We start from the raw sequence: 14,304 nt of genomic DNA, 5'->3' as shown, positions 1-14,304 counted from the left end.
AGGGATTCATGCTTGCAAGTTTTATCTCTCTGAATAAAAATAACTGCAAAGTAAGCAGTATCTAAACAGGGCACACAGAATTGAAAAGAAAAAAATAGAAATTAGAAAAACTAAGAAATGAGACTTTCAGGGGAGAGGCTAAGAACATACGTTATTCAAAGGGAAAAGAGCAGTTGCTATGCCTCAGAAGGAAACCTCATCAGGAATATGAAAGTCATGCCTACAACAGCATCAAGGAAAGTAAAGCATGGCTCATAGATGTCCTTGATGCTTATTAAAGTAAATATTATCTTCCTTGTTCAATTGTAAGAAGAGAATTTATTTAATTTTAGTTAAGGTGTTTTTTAATTCAATTTCATGACACACGGCGTTTGAATTTATGTAATATAAAATGCTATTAGGATAGCATATTTGGCTGATTATCAGTAATGTTCCCAAACATCATTTATTACTGAAAGGTGGATTTCCTAAGCAATTAGGCAATGGAGCATTCTAATTAAAAAATTAAATCAGTGTTCAAATAAGCATAACCAAATAATAACTGTAATCCTCTAAAACACATTAACAGCTAGAAGAAAATCCGGTTTTATCATATCTTTAAAAATCTCATCATTTCTAGTGAAACTACTCTGAAAATACATTCAGAAATCACCTGTTGGGAGACTTTCTGAGTAAGAACTTTGAATTAGTGGTTCTGGGTGTGCCTTTGACTTCTCCTTGGTGAAAGACAAAAATGACCATGGTGGTGCACCTGTCCAGCATGGGAATGAAGGGGCTCCCAGGAGTGCAAGTGCAGTCAGGGTAGGGCTGGAGAAGAGGATTTCTGAAGTCCCCTGAAACAGTGATTTTAACAACTCCAAAACAGTTCGTAATCTACCTCATCATTACCAAAGCAAAGGTGTGTTAAGTGAGACTGGGTAGAACAATCATTGAGGGCATGGAAGACTCTAGAATCAGACTGTCTGGCTCCTGATTCCACCACTTATTAACTGTATGACTTTAGATAAGTTATTTTGCCTTCTTGTAACTCAGTTACCTTATGGGTAAAATGGGAATAATACTACCACTACTTCAAGGGTTATCATAGAGATTAAACAAGCTAATACATGTAAAGCTCCAGAATGGTACCTGACACGTGGTAAGTGTTCAACAGATCGAATTTGTTAATTGAATGGGAAGATGGCATACAGTAAAGAACTACGTAGGGTCAGAGTGACAATCCTGGGCTTGCTACTTAATCCTGTGTGACTTTGGGCATGTTATTTAACTTCTCTGATCCTCTATCTTCTAGTCTTCAAGTAAGGTTGACTCCAGTATGTACATCACAGGTTGTTAAGAGGACTGAATGAGATCATGAGGGCTGACCTCCCTCCCAACTAAGGAGTCAAGTTAAATGTGAGCTCCCCCAGGAAGGGACAGACACATTCCCAAATGTGCCCCTAGGCCCTGTGCTGTCTGCTCTGCAATTAAGAGTGACCTTTAATGATATACTGCCTCTTGGCCCTTTTGTTTATGGGAAATAGTCAAGGAAATTTTATTCACCCTTCTTTTCTTTCTCATGAACTTAAAAGTAAAATGCAGCGCTTCCAAAGACCCCCCCAGTAATATGTGCTGGTTTGTCACATACTAAAGCTTTCGGCTGATTATACTCAGGCACGAAAGGCAAAGGGCCATGTGTGTTCATCTCATTTTCTTGGCTGAGTAACTTTAGAGTTGATAAAATGTAGTCAACTGCAAATGAATTAATTGCCTGTGCCTCATGGAAAAGAAATGCTAAGGGTTATGCCATCTCTGCTTACCCTCTCCCAGTACACTCTTTAAGAAGGTGACATCGCTTGGAACCAGGCCCACCATCTGCCATATATGCGATATGGCACCAACTGAAATGGCACGCTGCTACCCTTCTAAAGACCACTGTGTGTCAAACCAGACTGACCCAGAAAATGCTAGGACGAGTTCTGACCTGGGCATGAGGTGAGGCTTTGGTTTGCCTGATCTCACTGCTAGTGAGTGTAATTCTGAGTCCTCTCTCTGTCATTTGGACACTTTCTCTGCAGAGGAAACACTGCCAGACCTTCCCTCACAGGCCAAATCTTGGTCAGCAAAGGTGGAAGGATTTCAACTATGACCAAGTCAGGCAAGGTTCAAACCGGAAACCCATTTTGGGATTGGGAAGAAGCCCCCAGTCTCTGCAGTCTACCTCAGGGCTTCCTCAGTCTCTGCTTCCCTTTGATGTTTTCAGGCAACTTAAACAGGCGAAGGGAGGGGGTAGTTTTATCCAGAGAATGTGCGTATCAGCTAGCTATGGCAGAGAACAGGATTTGGCAAATTCTGCTTCCTTCATCTGCAAATGTGAAGGCAGTGTCTCTTGTCCCTGGCTCTGCCTGAATCACTGGCTCTTCACCTGGATGAAGTCTTTTAAGGAGGACCTCCAGCCATGCCTGCCCTCCCATCTAAGTTACATCTTATGTCCATATACTACTCACTATAGATGATAGAATTCTAAGATGTCCCCCAAGATTCTCACCCTTTTGTAGATGTTACATATAACCGCAGGGATCTTTGAATTTGATGAGGTTCTCTCTCTTCCGTGATGAAGTTGTGTTCTGTGGCACATTTCACTTTAAGACAGGGAGATTATCTTGAGTGGGCGTGACCTAATTAGGAGAGCTCTTAGAAGGGACTGGGCTCTTCCTGAAGAAAGAGAGCCAAAGCAGGTGAGGCACTCAACATGGGAGAGTATCCACTGCTGGCTTTGAAGACGGAAGAGCCAAGTGGCATGAAACGTATGAGAGTGGCCTCAGTTTGCAGCCAGCAAAAAAACTGACCTCATTCCTCCAGCTGAAAAGCATTGAATCAACAACCACTTAAGCTTGGAAAAGAATCCTGAATTCAGATGAGAAGGCAGCCCAGTGATGCCTCGATTTTGCCTTACAGACCCTGAGCAGAAAACCTAGTTATGCTATGTCTGGATTTCTGACCTACAACACTGTGGCCAAATAAATGGTTGTTGTTTTAAGCTGCTTGAATTTGTGGTAAGTATGCAGCAATACAGAACTAATACACTCCCATAGAACTCTATGCTTACCTTTCAGAAACTTATCTGAGCTCCATGAATGTAGGAGCTGTATCTTTTATTCGTTCTTCTGTCCCCAAGGCCCAGAATTCTGAGTGACCAGAATTCTATAAGTGCTCAATAAATGTTTGTTTGAATAATTACATATATTAATCCATCCTTTTAAATCACATTATGCTCAATTAGATAAATCAAAGTATTTCAAGAAGTTAGAGAGGAATGCTGTTGTCACTTACATTAAAGCATATTATTCCCATTTTCATCCTTTATTCATGATCTAACAGGTTTGATTGATCTATTAATTTAAACAAGACTGAGGCTGCTGATTGTAGAGGTGAGGCACGGCCATCATCTGTGGAGCGGGCCCTGCCCACTCCTTGTGTTTGCTCCAGCCCTTAAGCTCTGACTTCAAGTTTCCGACAGTGAAGTGAGTGCATATCGGTGGTCCAGACCCCTGCAGCGAAAATGATGTATGATGTTCCCTTGGGGAAACCTTCTGTTTTCTTCTCCTTCTCCTCCTCCCCCAGCATCCCTTTTTCATCTGCCTTATGATTGTTAACTCAGTCCCACAAAGGTATGTTTGCGCAGACCTTCGACCCTGCTGTTGCCCAAGCTGCCCCCCATTGTCTTTGCACATGGGATGGTCCTGTGTGTTGTTCACTGCATGAGCAATGTCGTCTCACTTATCAAGATCCACATCAAATGCCAACTCACTTGACAACTCCCCTAGGTCTTCCCTCATAATTATTTTACATAAAGCACTTTTGTTTAAGTGATGCCTGTCCTATAAGAGAGCTATGTGTTTACACACATTGGAAATGCCTTCTGGGCTATGAGTTCTTTGGGGTCAGGAACATGCCCTGTACCTAGGACAGTTCCAGTTCCAAGTAAGTGTTTATGTATTCATCTATCATTTTATCTCTGCTTATAGTTGGAATAATTTAAGGCTAAACCTTCAAAGAGCATTGATGTGTTAAATGGGAAACCTTGCAAGCAGTAAGCCTTACTCTCCGGTTTAAAGGGAAAGGTCTTGGTGACACTGAGACTCTGCTAACCCACCGTCGAAGGAGGCAAATGAATAGACATTAGAACGGACGTTACAGAATCTTGTCAGACGTCATTCACGGGATTGGGTCCCCTCGTAACTTCGAACAAAAATTTATCAGCCTTAGAAATCTATTTTAAAGGTAAAAAAGTCCCTTTTCACAAGAGGATAACCAAATTGCAACATCATTATATTATATACCTGTGGGAATCAGGCAGTGAAAAAAAGACCAGGGAGATAAACAACTTGATAGAGATTGATGTTAATATATTTAGGCATACAATGTGGAACAAAGGTCTCATTTTACATTTTGTAAATAGACCAAAGCAATTTCATGAAATAACAAAAATATGTAACTTTTATTAAGAAAGTACTATGTGTCAAATGCTTCACAGGCTTTACTTAATTTAATCTTCATGGAACCTCTGAGGTAGGTAAATAATATTATTTCTTATTTCCATTTTATAGGTTAGGGCAATGAAGCTTAGAAAGTTATACTTAGCCCAAGGTTACATGGCCAGTGACTGTTGGAGCCAGCACTGAAATGCAGAGTGACTATGCTATGTACTCATGGAAGGGAAAAAAGAAGTGATTCTATACCAATACAGGGGATGCCCTGGGTGCATCAGACCCAAGAAAAAGGACAAAGGGTAACAGAACTTGGACTTGAGTGCCACCTATGGAATCAGATGTTTGGTATATTATACCCTTTACCTTCTGAAGAAAATGGGACTAGCCTCTCTGGGCTAAAAATGGTCAGAGATTTTCATTTTCCTTCCATTTTCCTCTCATTTTTTCTTCCATTGTCCTGTGCTGGGGTTTCTCGGCTTTGGCACTGTTTACATTTTGTTGTGGGAAACTGTCTTGTGTACTGCACTAAGCTGGCATTCAGCATCTGTTGCCTCTACCTACTAGAAGCTACTAGCACATCCCAACTAGTTGTGACAACCAAAATGTCTCCAGATATTTTGAAATATTACAGGCAGGGGTGGAATAGGGGTGGCAAAGTTACCTGAGTTTGAGAACCACTGTCCTAGTCAAGTATTAAGACAAGAATCCAAGGTTCTGGGCCCAAGTTCTGCGAATCACACAATCTTTCGTTTTCTCATCTGAGAAAATATCGGTACATGTTCTAACTAGGTTATAGGATTCCTATAAAAGCAAAAATGCAAACTTAAAATTAGATCATGTGTATTAAAACAGCAGCAGTAGGAAAGGAAGTATTAGCTTCCTCTATGAATTGTGCAGAATTTAGATAGAGTGACAATGTGGGAGAAGCACAATAATGGGCATTGAAAAAGCTGAGTCCTATTCCTGGATCTGCCTCTAGCTACATGTTTCTCTGAGCAGGTCACTTCAGGTTAGCCTTCTGAGGCAACTCTGAACATTTGCATTATAATTAACATGATTGTTGTTATTATTATTAATTTGCCTTGAAATTTTCCCACTTTACACAGTAATGCCCTATTTCTGTTGGAAAATTATCTTTGCCTTACTAGGTAAGTGAATGGGAGGTAAACCCAGGTGCTGCCTCTTACCATAGACGCCCATGGGTAGCTCCCTCCTCTCATCGCCTCTGCACAGCATGTGCCCCAAGCCTAGTCCATGTGCAGCTCTTGCCCAGAGCTTTGACCCTGATCAAGGGAGACCTAGCTGGAAGCATTGCTTCAGTACATTGCACCCTTCCTAAGAGAGACTTCCTGTGGCTTTGCCCTTTGGCCTTCCAGAGTTGCCTTTAGTTGTGCCTGGGTTTCTACTTTGCCTCCACGAACATTCTTCTGTGTAAGAGCCTGCTGATCATGCCTTGTAGGATAAGTGGAGGCAGACTGGCTTCCTCACCCAAGTGTCTGGGGAACTAAGGGGAGCAGTGGTCCCATAGCCTTAGAGGGGCCTGATAACCAGTGTTCTCACAGCCTTGAGACTGGGTCTGATAAACCGTTCCCATGACATGGTGCAGGTTCACATGCGCAGAATTATGTTATGCTATGTAATGTTCTGGCAGTTTTCCAAGTTTGTTCCCCTCTAGTATCTAAACAGGTAGGGACTCCCTGCTGGGGGCAATGATGATGAGAGTCTTGCAAGGGGAGAGGTGCCACAATGGGTGCCACCCTGGGGAGCAAGGGCCAGAACATGAGACATGCAGATAGACACACAGCCTGCAGCATGCGTGGCTCACCCACCCGTGAATAAAGACATGCCAGACATTCCAACAGCTCCGTGAATATTTTTCCATCTGCACAAACACCATGAACCTGCCTGGTCTTGAAGGATGGCAATACATTCGTAAATATACATTCTCCCCTTCTTACATAGTAATAGCACTGAATTTCTTATTTATCACATCACTATTAGGAATCAAACGTATTTCTCATGTTCTTTAGGCAGCTAGGTCGGGTTATATAAGTTCTGGCGGATGGGGTGTGTAAGCAGAATGATATATGCAAATCCCAAAAAGTCTCCTCAAGAGGAAAAGGCACGCCTGTCCCCCCACCCTGTTCTTTTTCCTGCTGTTTGGAAGGTAGATGTGGCTGGAGTTACAACAAGCATCTTGGACCAGAAGGTAATCTTGGAAATGTGAGCGTTTTGCATGATAGAAGGATCTTGGTTCCCTGTCCAGAGCACAATGCCAGGCTTGGATTGATTATTTGTAAAATTCTAAAACTTCAGAAGAAGATAAACTTCCATCTTGATTACTAGGATTGGTATTTCTGTTCTTTGCACGGATCCTAACAAATTCACCCTTTGCTTCAGTTAGTCCTGGTTACCGTCTATTGCTAATGCCTCTTTCTGATGAAGGTGACAGAAAATTCAATTCAAACTGGCTTACACAATAAGAAAAAATATTGGCTTAGAAAACTGAAAAGTCCTAAGGTAGCCCAGGCTCCAAGCAAAATTCAATCAACATTTCAAATAATGTCAATCACCAGAGATCAAGTTTCTCTCCCATCCTGCCTTCCACAATTTCAACTGCACTTTCAATTTCCATATGTTGATTCCTTACCAATTCCAGCAACTCTTTATAAACCACAGAGAAAGGCTGAAGAAGTTTGAAACCTCACATTTTATTTTTACACCTGAGAAAGAGAAAAGGTCCTCTACAATAACCCCAAAGAAAAGAGCCCTCTTGTCTTCCGACTTCCTTCTTCCATTACCCTTCCTCCCTTCTCAATCTCAAAACAACAACAACAATAACAAACCCTTAGAAAATATACCTCTACATTTTATTGGCTCTCACCAGCTTACCCTCCTGTCCCTGAGCCAATCACTGTTGAGAACAGGTTATCACTGTTCTCCTGAGAATCACCGCAGGGGTCCCCCCACCCCCACCACCTCTGCAGCCACGGCCACAGTGGGTAGACCATTAGGAAACAGGCAACACAGCAGGAAGTGACTGGTAGGTGAAAAGCCAAACTTCCTCTGTATTTACAGCAGATCCCCCTCACTCTCATCACTGCCTGAGTTCCACTTCCTGTGAGATCAGCTGCAGCATCACATTCTCATAGAGGGGCAAACCCTTCTGCCAACTGCACATTCTAGGGATATAGTTGCGTGCTCCTTGTGAGAATCTAATGCCTGATGATCTGCAGTGGACCTGAGGTGGTGATGTTAGTGCCGGGGAGCGGCTGCAAATACAGATTATCACTAGCAGAGAGGTTTGGCTGCACAGAGACCATAATAAATCGATTGCTTGCAGACTCATATCAAAATCCTATCAGCGAATGGCAAGTGACGATTAAGATGCATCTGGTGGTAGGTTATAAAGCCAGAAAAAATGTCTTCCACGAATCTAGTTTCTGATGCCAAAAAGGTTGGGGACCCCTGGATTAGCTATATTCATTGACTTCTCTTAATCAAGCCCCACTCCTGAGACTGGAAAGTGAATCATTCCCACACAAACCATATAGCTTAAAATAGGTAATGTGGTTTCCCTAAGCAAAAGGTGGATGTATTTATCTATAAAATAGAAATAGCAATATTTATCTTGCTTACCTGGAAATGTTGCTATGATGATTAAATCCAATATTTCAAGTGAAGGTGTTTTGAAAATAATGAATTTCTACATATATATATATGAGATACTATTATTGGTATTAGAATGCATTTCTCTCATATTTTGAGTTTTTCCCATTAAAATTTCTCAGAGTTTGTGCCACTACTTTAAGAGTAATACCAGCCTACAATTTTATAGACTTCCCCACTTTTTGAAGGGAAACATTTATGATATTATAATGTAATCCTTTGAACTACAATTGAAAATATCTCTTCCATTTCCTCTTATTGGAGGTTTGTAATACGCCTGTGGCATGGTCTTTATTCCCCTTTGAAGTTTTAGATATACCTAACTAAATCAAACTTTTTGAAATGTGAATATAAGCAGAGAATAGTGAGAATGTGGTACTGTCCTCTACTCTTCTTCAGCCTGGGCTATTCAGTTAAAATACAATTAAAAGCATATTACAGCCCTGGCTGGTGTAGCTCAGTGGATTGAGTGTGGGCCTGTGAACCAAAAGATGGCAGTTCAATTCCCAGCCAGGGCACATGCCTGGGTTGCAGGCCAGTTCCCAGCAGGGGACGCATGGGAGACAACCATACATTGATATTTCTCTCCTTCTCTCCTTCCCTCCCCCTCTAAAGATAATAAATAAATAATCCTTTAAAAAATACTACACATGGAATTAAAATTCTTTGATGACTTTCCAAACACTGGGTGGTTAATCCACACATAGTTTATGTGAGCCTGTGTCATGGGGCCCTGTCTACCCTCCACATCCATCTTCCATCTCTTTCCCCTCTCCTGTGAGGTCATATTGAGCTCCCCCGGGCTCCTCATTGTGCCAGAGTCCCTCCTGGGGCAGAGATTAATGTTCCCTTTGCCCATAGATAACAGCCATGCCAACTCCAGTGCACCTGCAGCACTTCCAACACTTCCACCAGTTTATTACTTCTCAGAGTTCTGGACCGAGCTGGGGTACCATTTTCTCAGGGTAACCTCCCTTCTGAAAGCATGAGAAAACTAAGTGTGTTCCCCATTATCTGTCTCATTAGCATAATATGCTTCTATTTTCACAATCCTAATAGTCACTTGTTATTATCTGTTTCCTATAATTTCACCAAAACCCTGAATTCAGGGAGTATGTCTTTTTCAGCACTGTATCCTCAAAGCTCAGCACAATATCTGAAATATAATGACATTAAATAAATATGTATTGAGCAAATCAGTTGATCAATGGATCAACATAGACCCACCCAATTTTATGCCTAGAAATAAAATGGTGGAATATACATAAGAAAATCTAATATTGTGTAGCAACCGTTAGAAAAACTTTTGATAAAGGTTTCAGAGTATGAAGATATTTGAGTACTAAGTTATATTCCCAACATCTTCAATTTGATGTGCTATGTTTACATCTGGGATGCTCACCTTTTAAAATCTGAACATACTACAGTTTGTTTGGTTGCATAATGGTTTCATCTTTAAAAATAACTTATTCTAATATAAGGGATTAAAAATTTTTTTCTTTTGATAACATTGATCAGCATTCCCTGAGATAACCGATAACTCCCAGGGCTCAAAAGTTTAGTGCTGATAGTCATTTAGGAAAATCTTAAGATATCTACAATCCAGCAAAGGAAATCCAGCCCTGAGAGGTGGGATTTGTGTCTTCGTTCTTCTGTCTGAGGCCCCGATGGGAGAGCACGGCAGGGAGATAAATGTGGGAAGGTAGGAACAGGCAGTGCAGAACAGATCGTAAAAGAAGTCTGGGGTGTTAACAGATTTTGAAGCTGTCATCAATTTCAGTTCAAAAGGAGATATTTTTTCTTTGTCAAAGTTCTGCCTCTATAATGGGGCATAAGAGGTTTCTAACCCTAGGACAGGAATCAACCATGATGGATGGATGTTCTTGAAAAACCATAAAGAGACAATGTGAATAGTAAAGTTGACTCTGAGCCTGATCTTTCAAGAGTCTCTTGTGACCCTTTAAATCTACTTTATAAGAGGAGCATTTTAGGTTGATTTAGTGAGATGGCTAAAACTTAATTAGTTATCAAATAATTGCCTAATGGACCCTTCTTGAGATATTAAGGTTGAGCCACAGCTCTAGCTGCAATGCAATTAATTTTAAATTTTATAAGCCATAAAGGTAATAACAGCCCTGCAATCAACTAAGGCAGGAAGATAATATTTAGATGATGCACTGACACCAAGACACCTAAAATAGGTTAATTGGCTGGCAATTAGTAAGGAGAGTGCCAATTAACATTCCGGTCTTATATTATGCAAATGAAATTAAATTTCAATTAACAGTTAAGAAATCAAACAATTCAAAATGTGTGGGTAATAATAGCAACTGGCATTTTTCACAGAAGCAGAAAAAATACTCTCCTAAAGGGGAGATCTTGATCTTGCTCTCAATTCAGTAAGGTTGTGATTACATTCCCATTTCTGTGCATGAATTTAAAAGTGCAGCCCAATATTTTAGAATGGGTGCCTGCAATAGCAAATGAAAATTATAACAGTATATGCTAGATTATACATGAAAAAAGAAACTCATGGTTTATTTAGTTCTTTCTCTCCTTTAGTACTGGAAGAAACTAGGACTGAGAAAGACTAAACAACTTGGTTATATACAAATAGTTAATTAGAGAAAATATAGATTAAAACTTCAGAATATAATCCCAAGACACTTTCTACTATATGATTGATTGCCAATGGTAAAACATTGTTTACCATCAATTGAAGAGCACACATTTTAACAGTCTGGTATTTGGGGTATTGGGAGTTGTATCAATCTGGATCTTTCAATTATTAGCTATGGTGACTTTGGCCACATTACTTAACTTCCCTAAGCTTATATTGCCTAAGTTGTAAAATGAAATAAAAGACCCACATCATCATTCTCTTGGAGGTATTTATTGAAATAAGCTATTTAGAGTTTGTCTCAGTAGCTAACACATAATAGCAAGCAGCCTCAAATCATTAGCTACTGTTATTAGTACTAGTCTCATAAGAAAATAAATTGGTATAATTTAAGTGGCTCAGTAAAGTAATTCCCTACCCTCCAGTCAGATCACTTAAAATGTTCTCATTACCTATTTTTTTATTTTTTATTGTTGTTTAAATGTAAATGCCACTGAAAACAATATCGCTTTATCTCATTGTCAGCTAACACCTTAGCAAGGATTAAAGTTCTAACGGTAACTGAAAACAGAGTGTCCAGTGACTTCAGACTTTTTGGATGGAATGTGTGAGTAACGCAGAAGTAAAGAAAAATGGGGCTCAGGGATGTTGAAAAGAAAAATAGAAGGGCAGGAAATGTTACTGTCATTATCATTTTCCCAAGGATATCCTACTGGGAAAATTTAGATCGAAAGCTTGTCTCTAGGGGTATAACCATTGACATAGGAATTATTGAGTTTGGTGGTTTTGCTTTCAAGCTGTATAAGTACACACAAAGATAAATAACAATTTTGGTTATTTTGACCAGTATAAATTGCTTAGCTAAAATCATCCACAGTTGAGACAAAGAGTGTTGAGGCTGGTCATGCTTCTGTTTTTGCCTGAATTATCAGTGTAAATATTGTTTCCACTGCTGGCGGGGGTCTGATGCATTATAAATAACTTTGCCCATAAATGAAAGTGACAGGGGAGAAATGAGCAGCTGAGGCTTTGCAGTGTTTTCTCTGCAAATGTGGGAAACAGAGCATTTAAAAATCTTGTAAAAACCATGACTTACATGATTGTAACAATGGATCAGGTTCAAGAAAGGAAAGAGGTAAGTTAGAACAAGGCCTACTTAAAGAGAGCAGGACATTAGGAAAAATGCATGTGTAACTGCATTTTCACCTGACATGTAGGTTGTTCAAGCTGAAGCAAACTGAATGTTTTAAATAAATGTGGTATTAAGGTTTGTTTGTTTCCCAAAAATTGCACCAAAGTAAAGCAGAGCTTTTGTCGAGTCGACTGACAGTGGTAAGAGGGGAGGCCAGAGGTGAGCCCGGAGGTGAGACTGTCTTAAAGAAGGCGAAGGGATTAGCCAGTGAACACATATGAGGGACCCATGGACATGGACAATGGTGTGGTGATTGACTGTGGAAGTGGGGGGGGAAGGGGAAAATTTGGGACAACTGTAATAGCATAAACAACAAAACATTAAAATGAAATATGTGTGTGTGGTATTAATAAGAATTTTTTGTGGTAGCTTACTTTATTTTTTCAGCTTTCTTCAAATCCCTACTTTCACCCTGAGGTATTCTAAAGTGTGTCCCATGACACTTCTCTGGAAGTGCACTGTATCAGACACTCTGAGCAACATTCCTGATTTGAGCAACTGAAAGACATTAAGATGGCAGCCACCGTGGTTTCTGCTTCCTGATACTTCTATAGTTGTGTAATCTCTTCACCTTTAGTGTCGACAGAATCTGTGAGCTGCTTCTCACCAACAGAATATGGCAAAAGCAACTTCCGTGATTATGCTGCATAAGATTGTAAGATGGATTTGGAGTGGACGTTTTCCCTTGCTGGCTTGGATGAAGTAAGTGACCATGTCGTGGATATCTGTGAGGCAACAAACTGAGGGCACTCTCCAGACAATGACCAGCTAGGAAGTGAGAGCAGTCTGCTACTGACAACCAGCAGAAATTGAAGCCCTTCGATTGATGTCACTCAAGGACCTGACTCCTGCTACTAAACACAGGAGCAGAACCAGAGGTCCTGCCTCAGTTGAGCCTTCAGATGAGAACTTGGGGTACTTGTAACTGCGAGTGCGGCTTTGCAGAGGACCCACTAAGCTGTTTCCCACTGAAACTGTGCGGTAATAAATATGTGTTGTTTCAGTCCACTAAGTTTGTGATAATATTGTTATATAACCATAGGTAACTAGTATAGTGATATACTAGTGAATTGTTTGATTTGTCACAAACTAGGGAACCCACAGATCCCTAATGGAAATTGAAAATAAGAACCTTAGGAAATAAACTAACCTTTAAGCTGGATTTCAATATGCAGATTTTTTAATATAGCCTGGAAATGTTGACTTTCACTTTGATATTGCATGGGACGTCATGAGGAAAAAAAGAAGTCTAGGGCTTTGCTAGATAGGTAAATATAATAGGATAGCTTTGGGGAAAAAAGCTAGCTACATGTACTTTATAAGGAATCATAAGAAGTATACAGGAAAAAAAGTAAAATAAGATAAATTGCTTTTCTCAAACTCAGCACTTCATGAAATAAAAACAGAAAAAAACTCCCCTTAAAATGTATAAATGCAAGCCAGTATCATGTGGGTTTTTGATCCAAATTTATCTGAAAAATCTCAGGTGAACAATTAAGTTTAAAGTAATCAAAACAGTGAGTAAGTCAGAAGGTTATCAGATTAAATGTCAAACTTATTAAGTAAATCTAGAATGAACGTAGGCATTAAGGAATTCTAATAGATAAAATTCCAAGGAAAACAAGCAGTACAAAATTTAAAAATTACAAAAATACACAAGGAAATCAAGTGCAATGAGAGAGAACCAGCAGAAACCATGCAGTGTAAACAGAAACACAAAAACTACAGATGTGAATATTTTCAATTATGGAATATTAAATAATGATGTTTAATATTTTAAATAATGTAAAACCTTAAAATTATAAGCAGATAAAAAAGTAAATGAGCATATCTGAGAATGACAAAATAAATTTTCTAGAAATAAATCACATTCAACACATTAAATGAAGAGAGAATTTGTGAACTAGAAAACAGGTCAGAAGAAATATGAAGTCTGTCCAGAAACATGAAGTCTGTTCAGACATGTAATAAGAAAAATAGAGACATTACCAACGAAGATACAAGAAACATTGTACATAGGACAATGATGCCTCAGACCTTTTCAGAGTAGGCACCTTGAGACCTCATACAGTTCTCCCAGTCACCATCAGCTGCCCTTTCATTTTTTTCCCTGAATTTCATCAATGGTCTTCCCTTTCAAAGGTGAGTTTATCTTTGGAAAAAGCCAGAAGTTTCAGGGCACTAAACCTACACTATAGGGGGCCTGAGTCACCTGGGTGATTTGATGTGTCACAAATAAGCTGCACCAGATGTGATGCATGAGGGGACAAGTGGATGGAAGGAAGCTGCCAACCACCAGTTGCCCATAGCTGCGGCCTTCTGTATCACCCAAATACTTCAGCAAGAAATGT

General features: G+C 39.9%; 1 pseudogene; it reads left to right on the top strand.

Moving 5' to 3' along the window:
* Positions 1-1,870: 1,870 nt before the first annotated feature.
* Positions 1,871-14,304, top strand: part of LOC119045068 (prothymosin alpha-like) — a 48,292-nt pseudogene continuing 35,858 nt past the window's right edge.

The sequence above is a fragment of the Artibeus jamaicensis genome, unplaced genomic scaffold (assembly GCF_021234435.1).
Source record: "Artibeus jamaicensis isolate MK-2021 breed Jamaican fruit bat unplaced genomic scaffold, CSHL_Jam_final contig_384, whole genome shotgun sequence".
Classification (NCBI taxonomy): Eukaryota; Metazoa; Chordata; class Mammalia; order Chiroptera; family Phyllostomidae; genus Artibeus; species Artibeus jamaicensis.
This window is presented reverse-complemented; position numbering and strand designations above follow the sequence as displayed.